Below are 15,554 nucleotides of genomic sequence, written 5' to 3' on the forward strand. Positions count from 1 at the left end.
GAGCCGTTGGCCCTGTGAGCTGCGCAGGCTCCTCAGCGACGTGGTCCGAGCCTGTTCAGACAGCAGCAGTTCTGGCGGGGAAGCAGCGGCAATGACACCTGCCCTCTGTCGTGGGAGGAATGTGTCACGGCAGGCTCAGGCCGCTGGCATCCCCACAGTGCCCCGGGGAGAGCAGACCTGCTCCGGCAGGAGTGCAAAGCCCTGTCGCTCGGGCTCCCAGTAGGCAGGGGTGCCCACGGTTCCACCTGGCGCTGTCAGAGCTGGAAGGGATGCCCTTGGCAAGCAGACTTAGCGCTCCGGGCCATGGCTACAGAACTCCACGGTGGCGCAGGCCAGCCTGAAGTGGCTCAGGTGGAAACCCAGTGTTGGGGGTAGAAGCAGGAGGTGCTCTGGTGCGGCTTGTGCTGGCGGGAAGTGCACAGCTCAGGTTGCCGGCCAGGAGTGAAGGGGGAGCTAAGCTGACCAGGGCAGGTGGCCTGGCAAGCAGGGTGCCAGTGGAGAGGTCCTAGGCAGCAATGGGGGTGGATGGTCCCTGTGGGTGTTGCCCAGGCATTCCCCAGTAAATTGCAGGTCAGTTACCTGGGCTTTGGGTGAATGGAGGTGGGCCCAAGGGCAGGTCACTGCCAAGTTGGGATGAAGGAAACTGCGGGAAAGGGAAGCTTTTCTCCTAGTGGGGTCCCGTGAGTGGGCAGCTGCTGTAGGGGGTCCCGCGGCCACTGCATGTGTCTCGGCAGAGCAGGCAAGCAACTGTGGGCACTGGGTCCCGGTCTGGGGATGGAGTGGGGCTATAGCTAGTCGCGGCCACAGTGGTAGCAGCCTACTGAGCCGAGATGTCCCACGAATTGGGTCCTGGATCACCAAGGCCCCAGCTCAGGACAAATGCGTGGGGTGGGGGTGGGGTGCTGTCCCCGGGGGATATTTCACTCACCAGACTCCTACCACTCGGCTACCTGGACACCAAACCCGCCTTGTTCGAAAGAGCTCTCAGAGTGTGAGGGTCCCCTGGTCCGCCATCTTCCCAGAAGTCTTTTTTTTTGTTGTTTAACATCACAACCCCTGCCCATTCCTCAAAGGTAGCAAGGGCTGTCCTATGAGCAAGTCATTGAAAAAAGCCTTACCCTATTCACCTTAAGGTATCTTTTTCTTCCTGAAACTCGAATCTTGAAAAGGATCACAATTTGAATCCCTAGAGGATGCCAAAATCATCATGTGAATTGGAAAGTGACTAATTTGCTGGGGAAGAGATAAGAACGATCGAAAATCCACCTTCATAAATATACAGACCTTGGTAGAGGATGTACTGAGAAACAGTAGCTTCACATTTTGACATTTTTATTTAATAAATGTTTCTATGATTTTTGTGACAATATCTGTTGACTTACTCTCATACTATTACTCAGATTGACAACATTTTGCCTGTTTTAAAATTGTTCTATCTCTTTAACTTTTTTTTACAAACCATTTGTGGATAAGGTAGAGATGTTACTTTTTATTTCCTAAGGATAATGCTACTCATTCTCTTATGATTTAATGACCAGAGGCAGGAATTTAATATTAATGCAATCCATAGTCTACAATTTATATTGAAACTTCTTCAGTCATCCCATTGATATTACAGATTTATTTTCTGGGTCTGAGTTCAAATCTAGGACCACACATTGCATTCAATTCTCATGCCATTTCAATCTTCTTTCATTTGGAACATCCCCTCAGCATTTTTGTGTGTATGTTTTTTGGCTTTAACAGTTTTTAAGCATATTGGCCAGGTAATTATATAATATCCCCTGATTTAAATATCACAGAAATTGACATTCATCCTTTTTAATCCATCTCACAGAGGCCTCTGACAGCACCTGACACTGGATCATTGATTGTTTTTCCAAAAATGTCCCTGTAACAACTGCCCCTCACCCCAGAAGATTTTACTTGAGAAGATGGCACTGAAACGGCAGCTAGGGGAGACTGGCATGTCTGACCAGAGCAAATAGGAGCAAACAAAGGGGGAGGAAGAGAGTAGAGCCCATCCTGGCCCATCAGGCCTGGAGAACAATATCCCCACTCTGAACAGCCAGTGGACAGAGTGGACAATATGGCTGATCCCACTACGAGACACGCCATCCCTTGATGGCCCAGGGCCCTAAGGGGGACAACACTGGAGACTCAATGTCAGGACTGGCCCAGACTGACCTTGTGGCACCGAGGCAAACCACTAAAAGTGTGCGGTAGAGCAACCGTGGGAGCAGAGCAGGGAGCCCCTGAGGGAGTACAAAGGACAGACTCTGGGGCCAAAGCATGGTGCCCCATTGGACTTGACTGAAGGACACACCTAGAGATAAAAAAATCAGACCTTGATCTATTTACAGGTTTTTCTTTCTTTAATTTTTTTTCTTTTAATTAATTTATTTTTCTATGGGTAATTGGTTTCCTTTTTTGTTGTCATTGCTGTGTTCATACTCATCGTCTGTCTTGCTATGGCTTGATTTTTGGTGCATATTATTATCTCTACAGCTCTATCCAGATAAGATAGACTGGATGAATAGTCTGGAGGAGAAAATAATGGGACCAATGATTCCGGGGGGACACGGGAGAGGGGAAGGAGGGGGTAAGGAGGTGGTGCTGACCAACCCAGGGACAGGGTAGCAACAAGTGATCCAAAATCAGTGGCAAGGAAGGTATGAGAGGCCTGGTAGAGATTCAGCAAGGGCAAGGTAACCGAGAGAAATTACTGAAACTCAAGTGAAGGCTGAGCAAGATAGTGGGACAAGAAGAAAGTAAAAGGAAATAGAGGAAAGAACTAGGTGACAAAGGGTATTTATAGAGGTCTAAAGACTGGAATGTACATATGTAAATATATTTATATAAGAGTGTAGGGAAACAGATCTATGTGCATATATTTATAGGTTTAGTATTAAGGCAGCAGATGGACATTGGGCCTCCACTCAAGCACTTACTCAATCCAAAAACACATTGGTCTATTAAATTGGCATTCTAGATGCACACCTTCCCGACACGATTGCTGAAGAAAAATGTGTGCATAACGTGCAAACGTGGTGAAGAAAGCTGATGGTGCCTGGATATTGAAAGATATAGTGTCTGCGGTCTTAAAAGCTTGAAGGTAAACAAGCGGCCATCTAGCTCACAAGCATCAAAGCCCACATGGAAGAAGCACATCAGCCTGTCTGACCATGAGGTGCAGAAGGGACCAATTATCAGACATCAAAGAACTAAAAAGCATATCAGTGTATGCCCACCTTCCTGATACAATCAATGAAGACAAACGTGTGCATAAGCAAATGTGGTGAAGAAAGTTGATGGTGCCTGGCTATCAAAAGATATAGTGTCTGGGGTCTTAAAGGCTCGAAGATAAACAAGTGGCCATCTAGTTTAGAAGCATCAAAGCCCACATGGGAGAAACACACCAGCCCGTGTGACCATGAACTGTCAAAGGGATCAGGTATTAAGCATCAAGGAACAAAAAAATTATATGATTGTAAATGTGGGTGAGTGCAGAGTGCAGACTCAAAGCCCATTGGTAGCCAACCAGACACCCCTTACAGAAGGGTTGTGGGGAGGAGATGAGTCAGTCAGGGTGCAGGGTAGCAACTATGAAACATAGAACTTTCCGTTGGACAGGGCAAGATATGACAAAAATAATAATTTATAAATTATCAAGGGCTCATGAGGGAGGAGGGAGCGGGGAGGGAAGGGGAAAAAAAAACAGGACCTGATGCCAAGAGCTTAAGTGGAGAGCAAATGTTTTGAAAATGATGAGGGCAATGAATGTACAGATGCGCTTTACACAATTGATGTATGTATGGATTGTGAAAACAGTTATAGAAGCACCTAACAAAACATTTTTTAAAAAAAGAAAGTAAACGTTTAGAAAATAATGATGGTAACATATGTACAAATATGCTTGATACAATTGATGTATGGATTGTTATAAGAGCTCCCAATAAAATGATCTTTTAAATAAATAAAAAAAGAAACATATAACTTTCTTCTAGTTCTTAAATGCTTCTTCCCCTCCACTATCATGATCCCAATTCTACCTTACAAATCTGGCTAGACCAGAGGATGTACATAGGTACAGATAGCAACTGGAAACACAGGAAATCCAGGACAGATGACTCTTTCAGGACCAATGGTGAGAGTGGAGATGCCTAGAGAGTGGAGGGAATGTGGGGTAGAAAGGGGGAACTGATTACAAGAATCTACATATAGCCTCCTACCTGGGGGATAGACAGCAGAGAAGAGGGTGCTGGGGGTAGGGGGAGACATCGGACAGTGTAACATATGACAAAATAATAATAATTTATGAATTATGAAGAGTTCATGAGTTGGGGGGAGTGGGGAGGGAGGGGGAAATGAACAGCCGATATTAAGGGCTCAAGTAGAAGGCAAATGTTTTGAGAATGATGATGGCAACAAATGTACGTATATTCTTGACATAATGGATGTATGTATGGATTGTGATAAGAATTTTACAAGCCCCCAATAAAATGATTTTTTTAAATGTCCCTGTAAAACACACCTGAAAAAAATGATTCACTTAGATCAGCAAAGTGGTTTATTACATCAGTAATTTTGAAGGTAGAAGATGGTGGGATTTTCAAGGTAAAGAGACCCCTCGGTATTCTGGCAGAGAATATAAAGACATTGAGGAAAGAGGGAAATCATAGCGATTGAATCTATTTCAACCCATCCGGACCTTATAGAACAGAGAAGAGTTGATTCACAGGACTTCCAAGGCTATAAATTTTTACAGAAGTAGACTACCTTGCCTTTCTCCTGAGAGATGATTGGTGAGCTTGAACTACTGACCTGTGATTAGCAGTCCGACAACAACAAAATAAAGCCCACTGCTATTGCCTTGATTTCGATTTTTAGCAACCTTGCATAGGGTGTCCAAGGCTGTAACTCTCTGGGAACAGATAATCTCATCTTTCTCCAACAGAGTGGCTGTTGAGTTTGAACTGCTGGTCTGCAGGTAGCAGTCCCACGCTTATCCAACAGCCACGAGGGCTCCTTAATGAAGGAAAGAGGGGATAAGGTCATTTTTAAAAGCCCTCCAGGTGAGTCTGCTATATTTACTAAGGAAGTTAATCCGCCCTCTTCCCTGTGGTGCAATTGAAAATCAATATTGTTCTAAATACAGATAATTATCCCTGTGGGCTCATCCACCACCTACTTCTTAACACAATCGCCCCCAAGACAGCCCCTTGTTTAAAAATAAAAAGTTCCGTTTTTTCAAGACAGTTCATGAGGACCCTTACAAATATAAATTCACATTTTTAACATTGTGTCCACGGTGTGACCTAGTAAGGCCACCTCTGAGCATTAACTCCAAAAGAAATGGGAATAACCCACAGAGGAAGAACGTCATAGACGATTTTCACTGAAGAATTATGTATACTAATGAAAAGTAGATGAAACCCATCAGAAGGGACTTATGAGAGCTTCTAGCACTGACTGCACACTAATCGAGAGTCAGACTCTGTGCTCATCAACCCGTCCAGCTAATTTAATTCTCACAACAGCCCGGGGAGGGGAGTATTCTATTTTATGAACGCTGTTATACAGCTAGAAATTCAAGACCAAACGTAGCAAATACACTCTCCAGTGTTGTGAAACCATTAAATAAGACAGTTATGAAGCACTCGCAACAACATGGGAAGATATGGCAGGAATATTAAGTGGAAAAATAAGTGGATCATATGATACCAATGATATAAAATGTACATTGAAATGTACTTAAGGCATATTACAGATGACCAACCATTGCCTTTCAACAGTAAAGTATTTTCTTCTTTCTAACTTTCTAAGCTTTTTGTAACTAGCATGATTTATCTTAATATGATGAGCATGATATACTAACCAAACAAATTATGTAGAAGCTCCTTTAAGTAGATTAAACATTACTTACAGTGCACATCCCTGAATGAGTGTGATCGTGGATTTTCTTCCTCTTGCTTTGGAGTTTGCTTGCCTTCCTCCTCCCCCCCACCCCCCTCACTAATAAACCTAAATTGCTCTTGAGAAAATTTTTTAATTATTTAAAAAAAGAGAAGAGAAGAGGCTTTAAATTCAATAACTCATTCAAATAATTGAGGGTTTCCTTCGCCCACCATTGCTGCAAGATCCCTCCTAACTGAAAATAATAGGCCATTATCAGGGTTTGCCTGGAACAAAGTCTCCTAAACCACAACCAGCAGGAAGTCCAATTCACTGAGCTGTGCATTTGCAAACTGAAGTTAGGAGTCAGTGTGAGCAACGTTCTTCTGAAAGGAAACCACACAAATAGCCCAAATCTGCAGAAATGTTTCACCAGTGCATCATAAACGTGGACTGGTGGAACGGAGGACAAAATGAAATTCGGGATTTGGGAAAGAAAAGAGCATTGGACTTTCAGAAAACAATCAAAAGGCTCCAGAGATCCCAGGAATAAGAGTTCTCGATACGGTATGCCTGTCCCCAGCCAGTGAGGTGTGACTCAGCTCACGGGCACAGGAAAGACAGTGGACCTTGAACTACCTCATCCATGCTGCCAACAGAGAGAATCTTCCCCCTTCCCTCCAGGCTCAATAGGACCACCTTACGTATCATCAGAAGTACTGCAATATCGACCTTGTGCTTTCCCCAAACGTCCTCTCTTTGCTCTCTCTAATGCTTTCTTAACTGAAAAGACGAAGTGGTCATTTAAAACACAAATATGAGGGGGTACCCAAAATAAACTGGAATTGCACTGGGCAGAGTGGAGCTTTCATAGTATGCATTTTTCCCACTAGGCAAGTGAAGTGGTTGGCTTACAAACTTTCATAGGTGGGGGAGCATATTCATAGAACTATAGGATTCAGGTGTAGATGTTACTTAATTGTAATTGTGAGGCTAAAGAATTGTGTACAGGTATCAAGTTGACAAGGGGTGGATTGAGATAGTTAAGGTTTATTGTGCCAACCTGGCCAATAAACACGTGTGAGGTTAATTGAAGGGTGGAGAGATTAATGTCTCCATGACCCTCACCTTTCTAGTTCTCAGGTCTCTTGCTTTCTGATGGTCGGGCCAGTGTGCAGCTGCCTTAGCCAGTTCCCTGCTTCAGCTGGCAAGGCTCACTTCCTGCAAGACATTGCTGAGGAGAAACCACATGGACCTACCCCAATGCAGCCCTGTGTGCTTGGAGCAGCCGTGTGTAGACCCCTGCCAGGACTGAGATACTCACATGCTCACTGATTCAGCGTTGCTCCTGCAGTCAGTGTCATTGTGTATGTTTTGTGAGATTGAGGAGGACTTTGTAGATAGGGGTCGGACATATGGATTAATGTTGAACTTGTGGGCTTGGGCAGCACTGGGTTGGGATGCTTTCATAATGTACACTTAGCCTTTATATAAAACTCTCTCTTATACATATGAGTTTCTGTGGATTTGTTTCCCTTGTTTACCCAGACTCACACAGGGAGCATTTGGCAACTTGCTCTGAGATAGTGCACCCAGTGGCATCGCCTAGGCATGGAAAGTTTCTCTCTGGTCACAGTGAATTTTTTCATAAATGCAGTTTCACTCAAACTTCAGTTTTTTATGGTTGTTTTAAGAGAACAGCTTGCTATTGTGAAATTTTGTTTCCTGTTCTAGAAAAATGCTACAGAAACTGCTGTGGTGTTGAACATAGCTCACAAGGACAGTGCTATGGGAAAAACTCAAGTGTACAAAGGGTTTTCTCATTTCAAAAAAAGATGAAATGGCAGTTGCTGACAAACCTCATTCTGACATCTCTCAATTTCCCAAATGGACAAAAATGTTGACTCATAACGCATTTGGAGTTCATTCCACCAGGTCTGACTGTTAATCATGTTCTCTATTTAAAGGTTCTGAAAAGATTGTGTAACAGTATGCAACAAAAAAGGCCTGATTTTTGGCAGAAGGGAGACTGGTTTTGTTTCCACCACAATGCACCTGCTCATGCAGCCATCTCAGTGCACCAGTTTTTGACAAAAAACCAGAATGCCTCTCTTGCCCCATATACCTTACTCACCTGACCTCACTCCGTGAGACTTCTTATAGTTTTCACAAATGCAGAGGGACATGAAAGTACAGTGATTTGATGACCTAGAAGAGGGAAAGAAAAAAACCAGGGAGGTGCTGTCAGCCATCCACACAGATGAGATTGAAAAATGTTTCCAAGAATGGAACCACAGATTTGGCAAATGTATTAAGTGTAATGGAGAGTACTTTGAAGGTGATAATGTTTTGTTAATAAAATTTGAATACCTAGCTTTGGCAGGGTGATCCATTTTTTTAAGGGTACATCCTTGTAAGACCATTTTATCACCCGTCTTAAATTCTTTGATTGGCAAGCACCAGACATATTCTTCTCCGTGGTCTTAGAAAAAATTCTGCAGGGTTGAGAACCTGCCTTAGAAGCTGCCTTCTTTCCACTCTCATCTGGGGCCACCCTGCCCTCAGCAGCTTCCCTCGAGGCACGTTGGAGAAATTGGCTCTTCAGATGTACTTGTTCCCACTTTGAGGGCTGAAAGAGTGTGGTCTGCTCTTTTCCTGGTTCAATATCACCTTATTTGTGCCAAAGGCCTTTCCTACCACCCCGTCTCAGCAGCTCTCCCCCTCCCAAATCTGTCCTCAACTCTCTAGCACTTCTTAGTTCATTTTCTTTAAAGAATTTAGTACCATCTGTATTTGTACATTTCTACTTTACGTATGTATTATTATCAACCATCCAGAATGCCAAGCCTATATCTGAGTTATGTCCTGTAGTTTTCATTTCCTAGTGCGCCTCTAAAATAATTCCTGGCACTTACTAGGTGCTCAGTACTACAACCAAAACTCGGTGACTGAATGAATTACTTAAATCTTACCCCTTTTTCCTCAGGTGGCCTTGAATGGGTTACTCACACTCTAAGACTCACTTTCTACATCTGTAGAAACCATGAGAATACTGGTGAAGATCAGTAAGGTGAGTGTCTAGCCTAGTGACTGACACAGAGCAGACTCTCCTGAAAAAGCTCTCATAATGATGCTCATGACGGGTGGAGCCAGTTCATAGAGTTCCATTTTAATCTTGGATGATATGTAAGATAGAAAAGAGGGATACTGCCAATAAACAGGTGAGTATACTTTAGGAAAGTGCCTACTATATTTTTGTCCTGTGTCAAAACTGACTGTGAACTACCTTGAGATTTATAAAGGGAGCTTATGTAAAATGAGTACTACTCTAAGAATGAAGCCTGGCTCCTATCATCCTGGCGTTGGCCCTGGGTTACTGCTCTGTCCCACTTTCAACATCAATGTATAAAAGACTTGGACTAGATCATTGCTAAGGCTTTGCTGATTCTAGCATGCAGAACATGTAATCACTTCATCTGCTATTCATAGCCTCCTTTGTTAAGGACGTTTCCTAATTATTTTCTCTTTGTAATGGTGGCTTAAGGAGCCCTAGTAATAAAGTGGGTTAAGGTTGGGCTGCTACCTGCAAGGTTGGTGGTTTGAATCTACCAGCCACTCCCCAGAATTAAGAGGAAGCAGTCTGCGTGCATAAAGATTTATAGCCTCAGAGACCCCATGAGTGTCTACACTGTCCTTTAAATTCACTCTGAGTTGGGATTGACTGAATGGCAATGAATAGTGGCTTCTCTACAGTGTTTCTGCTTATGAAATAATCACTGAAACCCCCCATCGATTGCAGGGGAAGCCATTTAGGGTCTCTAAAGGCATTGTTTCAAATTTAAACTTCCAAACTGACTGCCAGAGAGTCATTTTTGACCCATAGCAACCCGATAGGAGAAGAGCTATTCGTTTGTGTCTCTGAAGTTATAAATCCTTCCAGTGCGTAGTAGATGCCAAGTAAGTATTTACTGATAAATAGTGCAAGAGGAATGCAAAAGAATTGAGTATCACTGTGGAGTCTACTTTGGATACTTGGAGGACTGATAGACAGAAGAGAGTTAATACATGAGGAAAATTAGCTTAGGGTTGAAGGGAAAGACTTCAGTCTGGTTTGGGACTTGTTGAGTTGGAGGTGTCTCTAGAACAATCTGAGAGCAGTTGGCTATTTAAGGCTTGAGATCTAGAGAACAATATGGACTGGAAATTAGGTTTGGGAATGATGAGAACGCGAGGCAGATGCTGAAGGAATGGGGCAAATAGACTAGATCTCCCACGCACAGAGTACTTTCTAAGGCTTTTTCCAACGACTTTCCAATTCCTCTCTTTTCCTACACACCTACCTTTTCCATCTGCCTCTCACATGAGGATCAGCCCCACCCTCTTTGGATGCCAGCAGTCTCGATTCCCCACGTGAATCTCCGAGAAAGCATTCTAGCTGATTGTGTAAAGCTTCTCTGATCTTCTCTCCTTGTTCATGATCTAGTCGTCACAAAGTAAAATCGAGAAGTTATAGACAACATACATTTGTCATCTCTACCAGTTCATTAAGAAGCTCACAGGGGGTGACATAAGACAGGGGACCAGGAACTCCAGCCTTTGGGGGGAAAAAAGAACAACAGAACAAAAATAAAAAACAATTTTTCCAGGAATGCAAAATACATATTCTAAAAGCTCTTTTTTAGAGACAGGAAAACTGATGTTTACTGACAACAGCAATGAAAAGGGTGATAGATCATCAATTGCTCACTACTCTGTGCCGATAAATAAAAAATTAGCTCCAAATTTCAAGTGCTCTCTGAGATTTCAACTTTAATATAACAAGCGCAATGATTTAACCTTGTCAATTACAGGTTCCCATGTGACTATCTAGCTCATAAAATAATATGACCTTGCATTTAGCAGAGGCCATTTTATTTCAGCAAAAATCAAATTGCTTTAATAAATTTATTCCTCTGTACCTCAAACCATCCCTTGATGGCAGAGAGAAGGCATAGATAGTTATCTCCAATGTTGTTGGGCAAACCGAGCTGCTGAGTTATCAGACAATGGTCTCAGGTTACACCCAAGACAGTCCAAAAGTATTATTTCAAAACTCAAAGCAGACGTCAAACACCCATTTCACTGTGTTTCCCACTAGGCCAAGTTGCCTTTCACCCCTTTAGTGTCCCTAACTAATCACTGTGCCATAAAAAATAATATTACTGGATGGCTACCAGTAATACTGGACATCCCTTACTGAAGGGTTGTGGGGAGGAGATGAGCCAGTCAGGGTGCAGGGTAGCAATGATGAAACATATAACTTTCCTCTAGTTCTTAAATGCTCCCCCCCCACTATCATGATCCCAATTCTACCTTACAAATCTGGCTAGACCAGAGGATGTACATAAGTACAGATAGCAACTGGAAATACAGGGAATCCAGGACAGAAAGAAGACTCCTCCAGGACCAGTGGTGAGAGTGGTGATGCCTGGAGGGTGGAGGGAATGTGGGGTCGAAAGGGGGAACTGATTACAAGAATCTACACATAGCCTCCTCCCTGGGGGATGGACAGCAGAGAAGAAGGTGGGAGGAGACGTCGGACAGTATAATATATGACAAAATAATAATAATTTATGAATTATGAAGGGTTCATGAGGTAGGGGGGAGTCGGGAGGGAGGGGGAAAATGAGCAGCAGATATTAAGGGCTCAAGTAGAAGGCAAATGTTTTGAGATTGATGATGGCAACAAATGTACATATGTTCTTGACACAATGGATGGATGTATGGATAGTGATAAGAACTGTATGAGTGATAAGAATTGTATAATCAATAAAGTGATTAATAATAATAATATTATTACTGGAGCCTTTTGGTTAGAAGGAAAACAGGCCTTCTAAGAATTTTAAAGAAAGGGCTTCTATACTCTTCGTAGAAAATCAAGGCCCAGAGAAATTAAGTGATTTTCCCAAAGTCACATAGATACTGAGAATCAGAGCTAAGTATAAGACCAGAACTTTTAACTTCAGTAATAGAAATTGTAGCTCTTTGGATTTACTTTTGTTATAAAAATAGCAATACTTGACATTTGCTGAGAATGCATCAAACTGCCAGAGACAGTTCCACGCATCTCTGGGCACGACTTCATTTAGTCCCACAATTACACGTGTCCTCGTGTTATTGACAAAATACTGTGGGTTCGTGAGGTTAAATCACTTGCTTAAAGTTACATCACTAGTTAAGAGTGCAGAACTGGAACCTAGACCTATTTGACTTAACTCCACATTTCTTGCCCCTAAGCAGTACTGCTCACAGTGTTCAGAAATTCAGATTTTACAGGACTTTCATTGATCATTCTTACCAATCTGTAAAGCGCACCACAAGTTCTCTGAGACGTGCTGTTCCAGCGTTTACATGGACACCCACTGATAGGAAACCTAACGTCTAAGAAGATAGCTCCTCTCATATTCGGGCCACGGAAACCCACTCTACACCCCTTCTATTAGCTGAGGCAAGGCCTGAAAGATAAAGATAATCAAACAATTTCCCCAAAGCGTACAGGAAACTGGAAGAAAAGGAACGAGGACAACTCCAAGGACAGCAAATACAGCTCATGTGTTTCATTTTGCAAACTGCTGCAACTTCTCTAGCTTTCTTTCTTATCTCACGTCCATGTGAGTCCAACAACAATTTAAAAAGGTATTCCCATGCGTAAATATAACTTTGAAGTCCTCAAGACCAAGAAATGCCTAACCGTTTCTGGGACACTAGCAATTCATAAACTCTAAATGAATATCTCTCCCTTGTGTGGTCTTCCTCAGCAATGAGGGCCGTAGCTTGGATCTTGTAATTACCAGCCATCAGAGTCTTCCTACTCCATCGGTGGGCTTTAATGAACTTGTAATTTAGGCCGAAGAGCTTCCAGAAAATCACTCAATGACAATGGTGAAATTTGGGTTTTGGGGGAGACTACAGTCACACATTTCCCTCAGGCAGTATCCAAAAAGCTGTTTCACTGTCATTAAACATGACTCAGATACAACTATTTGGAAATCATTTTCTATTCTTAAGAAGCAAATAATTCCGATTTTAGTTACTCTATTGATCAAAATAACACGCATAAGCACTTAACATTTAAACATCCGTTTAGTCAGGCTCGTGATGAAAGGCCACAATCCGCTTCCTGCCCGGTGCTCTTTCTCTGCTAGTCCCCAGTCTGGCTCCATGCTTTAGCTCCCTCGAGGCTTCTTTGCATTGCTTTATTGACTTTGACAGTTTTAAATGAGATGTTTGCTCTGTCCTTCACTGAAAGAGCCCGGGCGGCACTGTCAGGTGAGTGTTGGCCTACAGACCACTCCTTGGAAGGAAGACGAACTCATCACCACCTGAAGATGTATGGCTTCCGAAACCATCTAGAGGGCCATTGGGAGCTGAAATGGATTCATTGGCAATGGGTAGGTAGTGATGTTCTTTACTGATTCACCACCTGTAGACATTATTCATTGACTTCCTTCAGCGGCAGATGAGTGTTTGGGTTTCTGACTTTTCCATCCTGCTTCTGGGTTCCCCTTATTTCAAATGAACTCACTGCCCTCCAGTCGGTGCTGACTCATAACAACCCTGTCGGACAGGGTGGAACTTGAAGCTTTGCATGCCTTTCCTTCCCAGAGCTGTTGACCTGGGACTTGACTTTGTCACGTCCCTGGATTCCTTCCAGTTTCCTGGAACTTGCGTCTCGTCGTTCTGGCATAACTTATTGCACTACCTCCTAGGAAAAGGGAGGTGAGGACGTAAATTCTTTGAGACTACATCCAGTACCTCAAACAGTTTACCTCCCCGTCTTCCTCTCCTCAAAGGTACGGAAAGAAGACTCACGGGAGGTCTGGTGGTGTAATGGTACTGCATTGAGCTGCCCCTTGGAGGGGGAAGGACAGGTTTGACTACTTCCGTATAGAGTTACCATCTCAGAAACCTGGGGGGGGGGGGCAGTTCCACCCTGTCTTCCAGGGTCATTATGACTTCACATCGACTCATGGCTGTGAGTTTGTTTTTTGTTTTTATGGGTGACTGATAGTGTTACTCTTCTGCCCTCATACTTGATTAAACACTTGCTCAGATTTAGAATTAAAGATTGAAATAATTTCCCCTTGAAATGTTAAAAACATTACCTCACTATCTTCTATCTCCTTTATTGAGAAGCCCAATGTCCTGTCCCTGACCTTTCGTCTATGGGGCCACCTTGTTGATCTTTGAACATTTTCAGAATTGTCTGTGGTCCTCTCAGCATTGTGAATTTTCACAATTTGACGTGGACATTTTTTTTTCATTCGTTTCTTGGGTTGCTAATAAACCCATTCTGGAAACCTTGTTCTACAATTCTGGAGACTTTTATTCCGTGACATCCTTTATATTTTCCACCAATCATTTTCTCGGTTTGCCTGTCCTGGTGTAACCCCTCCTAAACTGGTCCCTCATTTTCCTATCCTTTTTCTGCTTTCCATTATCTTTATCTTTCTTTATCTTCTTTACCCTCCTCCCTCCACTAGCTAATTTTTTTTTACAATTTTGTCTTGTGTGTTTTCTACTGATTTCCAATGTCAACATGCAGGAAGGAGTTAACAGCAAAGCTGAAGCTGCTCTATCTAGGAGGCACTGATTGGCTCCTTCAAATTTGCTTTCTGGTGTGTTCCTCTTGTGATAAAGTGATATGGTCGTTTTTCCGTGCCTCGAGTGCTTAAGTTTGTTGTATTAGCCTGCCTAGATTGTTTGTTCGCACAATTTGATTTATGGGGAACATCTGTTTTCCTTTTGACAGCTTGGAATTTGGTCACGGTGGCTGCTTGCTCAGAGAGAGATGGCCTCTTTTACCAGTAACAAAAATCCTGGGGCCCGAGTGCTAAGGGGGCTTTTCTAGGCAGCAACTTTACCCAGGTTTCTGTGTTGCACGACTAGAGGCAGAAGTGTGTTTTGGGGTGACAGTCCCCTCAGCCCTGAACTTTGGAAGCTTGTGCTTGCTCCGCCATCCTGCAGTGTTGCGGTCCGTTGTAGCAAAGAGTAATCCTGAGCACAACTTCATCTGAATTCTGGGTCAAATCTAGAGGGCCCCTAAATGAAAGCCTCAAAACATTCAGCTACTGTATATTTTTTATTTCTGTGAGGTGTGTTTTGTTCTGTAGCCGAGCCTCCTTGTGTAAAACATAACATGCTGCTCCTATAGAAGAGGTGTGCTAACTCCTCTCTTCTCAGAAATGTTCAGCTCTAAATTTTTAGCATTACTTCGTACATTAACTTTTATTTCCCTCTCTTTTTTTCTTTCTTTTTTGATCTATCTTAAGTATTTAGTGATGTTCAATGGTTAATTCATGATTAATGATACCCAAAGCCAGACCAAGTCAACTGCCACTGTGTCTACTCCGCTTCATAGAGGTTCTACTGGACAAAGTAGAATTGCTCCATATGCTTTCTGACCCTACCAATCTCGATGGAAGCGGACCGCCCTCTTTGGCTTCTGAGGAGTAGCTGGTGGGTTTGAACCTCCGACCTTGTGGTTAGCAGCCCAGTACCTACTCCATGGTGTCACTAGGGCTCTTAAAGATTAAAATAATGAATTGAAAATTTCATAGAAGCAGTTTTCAAGGAGAGGGCTTTTGGAATGATGGGCTCACTGTTGGGAAAGCTGACTT

The sequence above is a fragment of the Tenrec ecaudatus genome, chromosome 10, assembly GCF_050624435.1.
Source record: "Tenrec ecaudatus isolate mTenEca1 chromosome 10, mTenEca1.hap1, whole genome shotgun sequence".
NCBI lineage: Eukaryota > Metazoa > Chordata > Mammalia > Afrosoricida > Tenrecidae > Tenrec > Tenrec ecaudatus.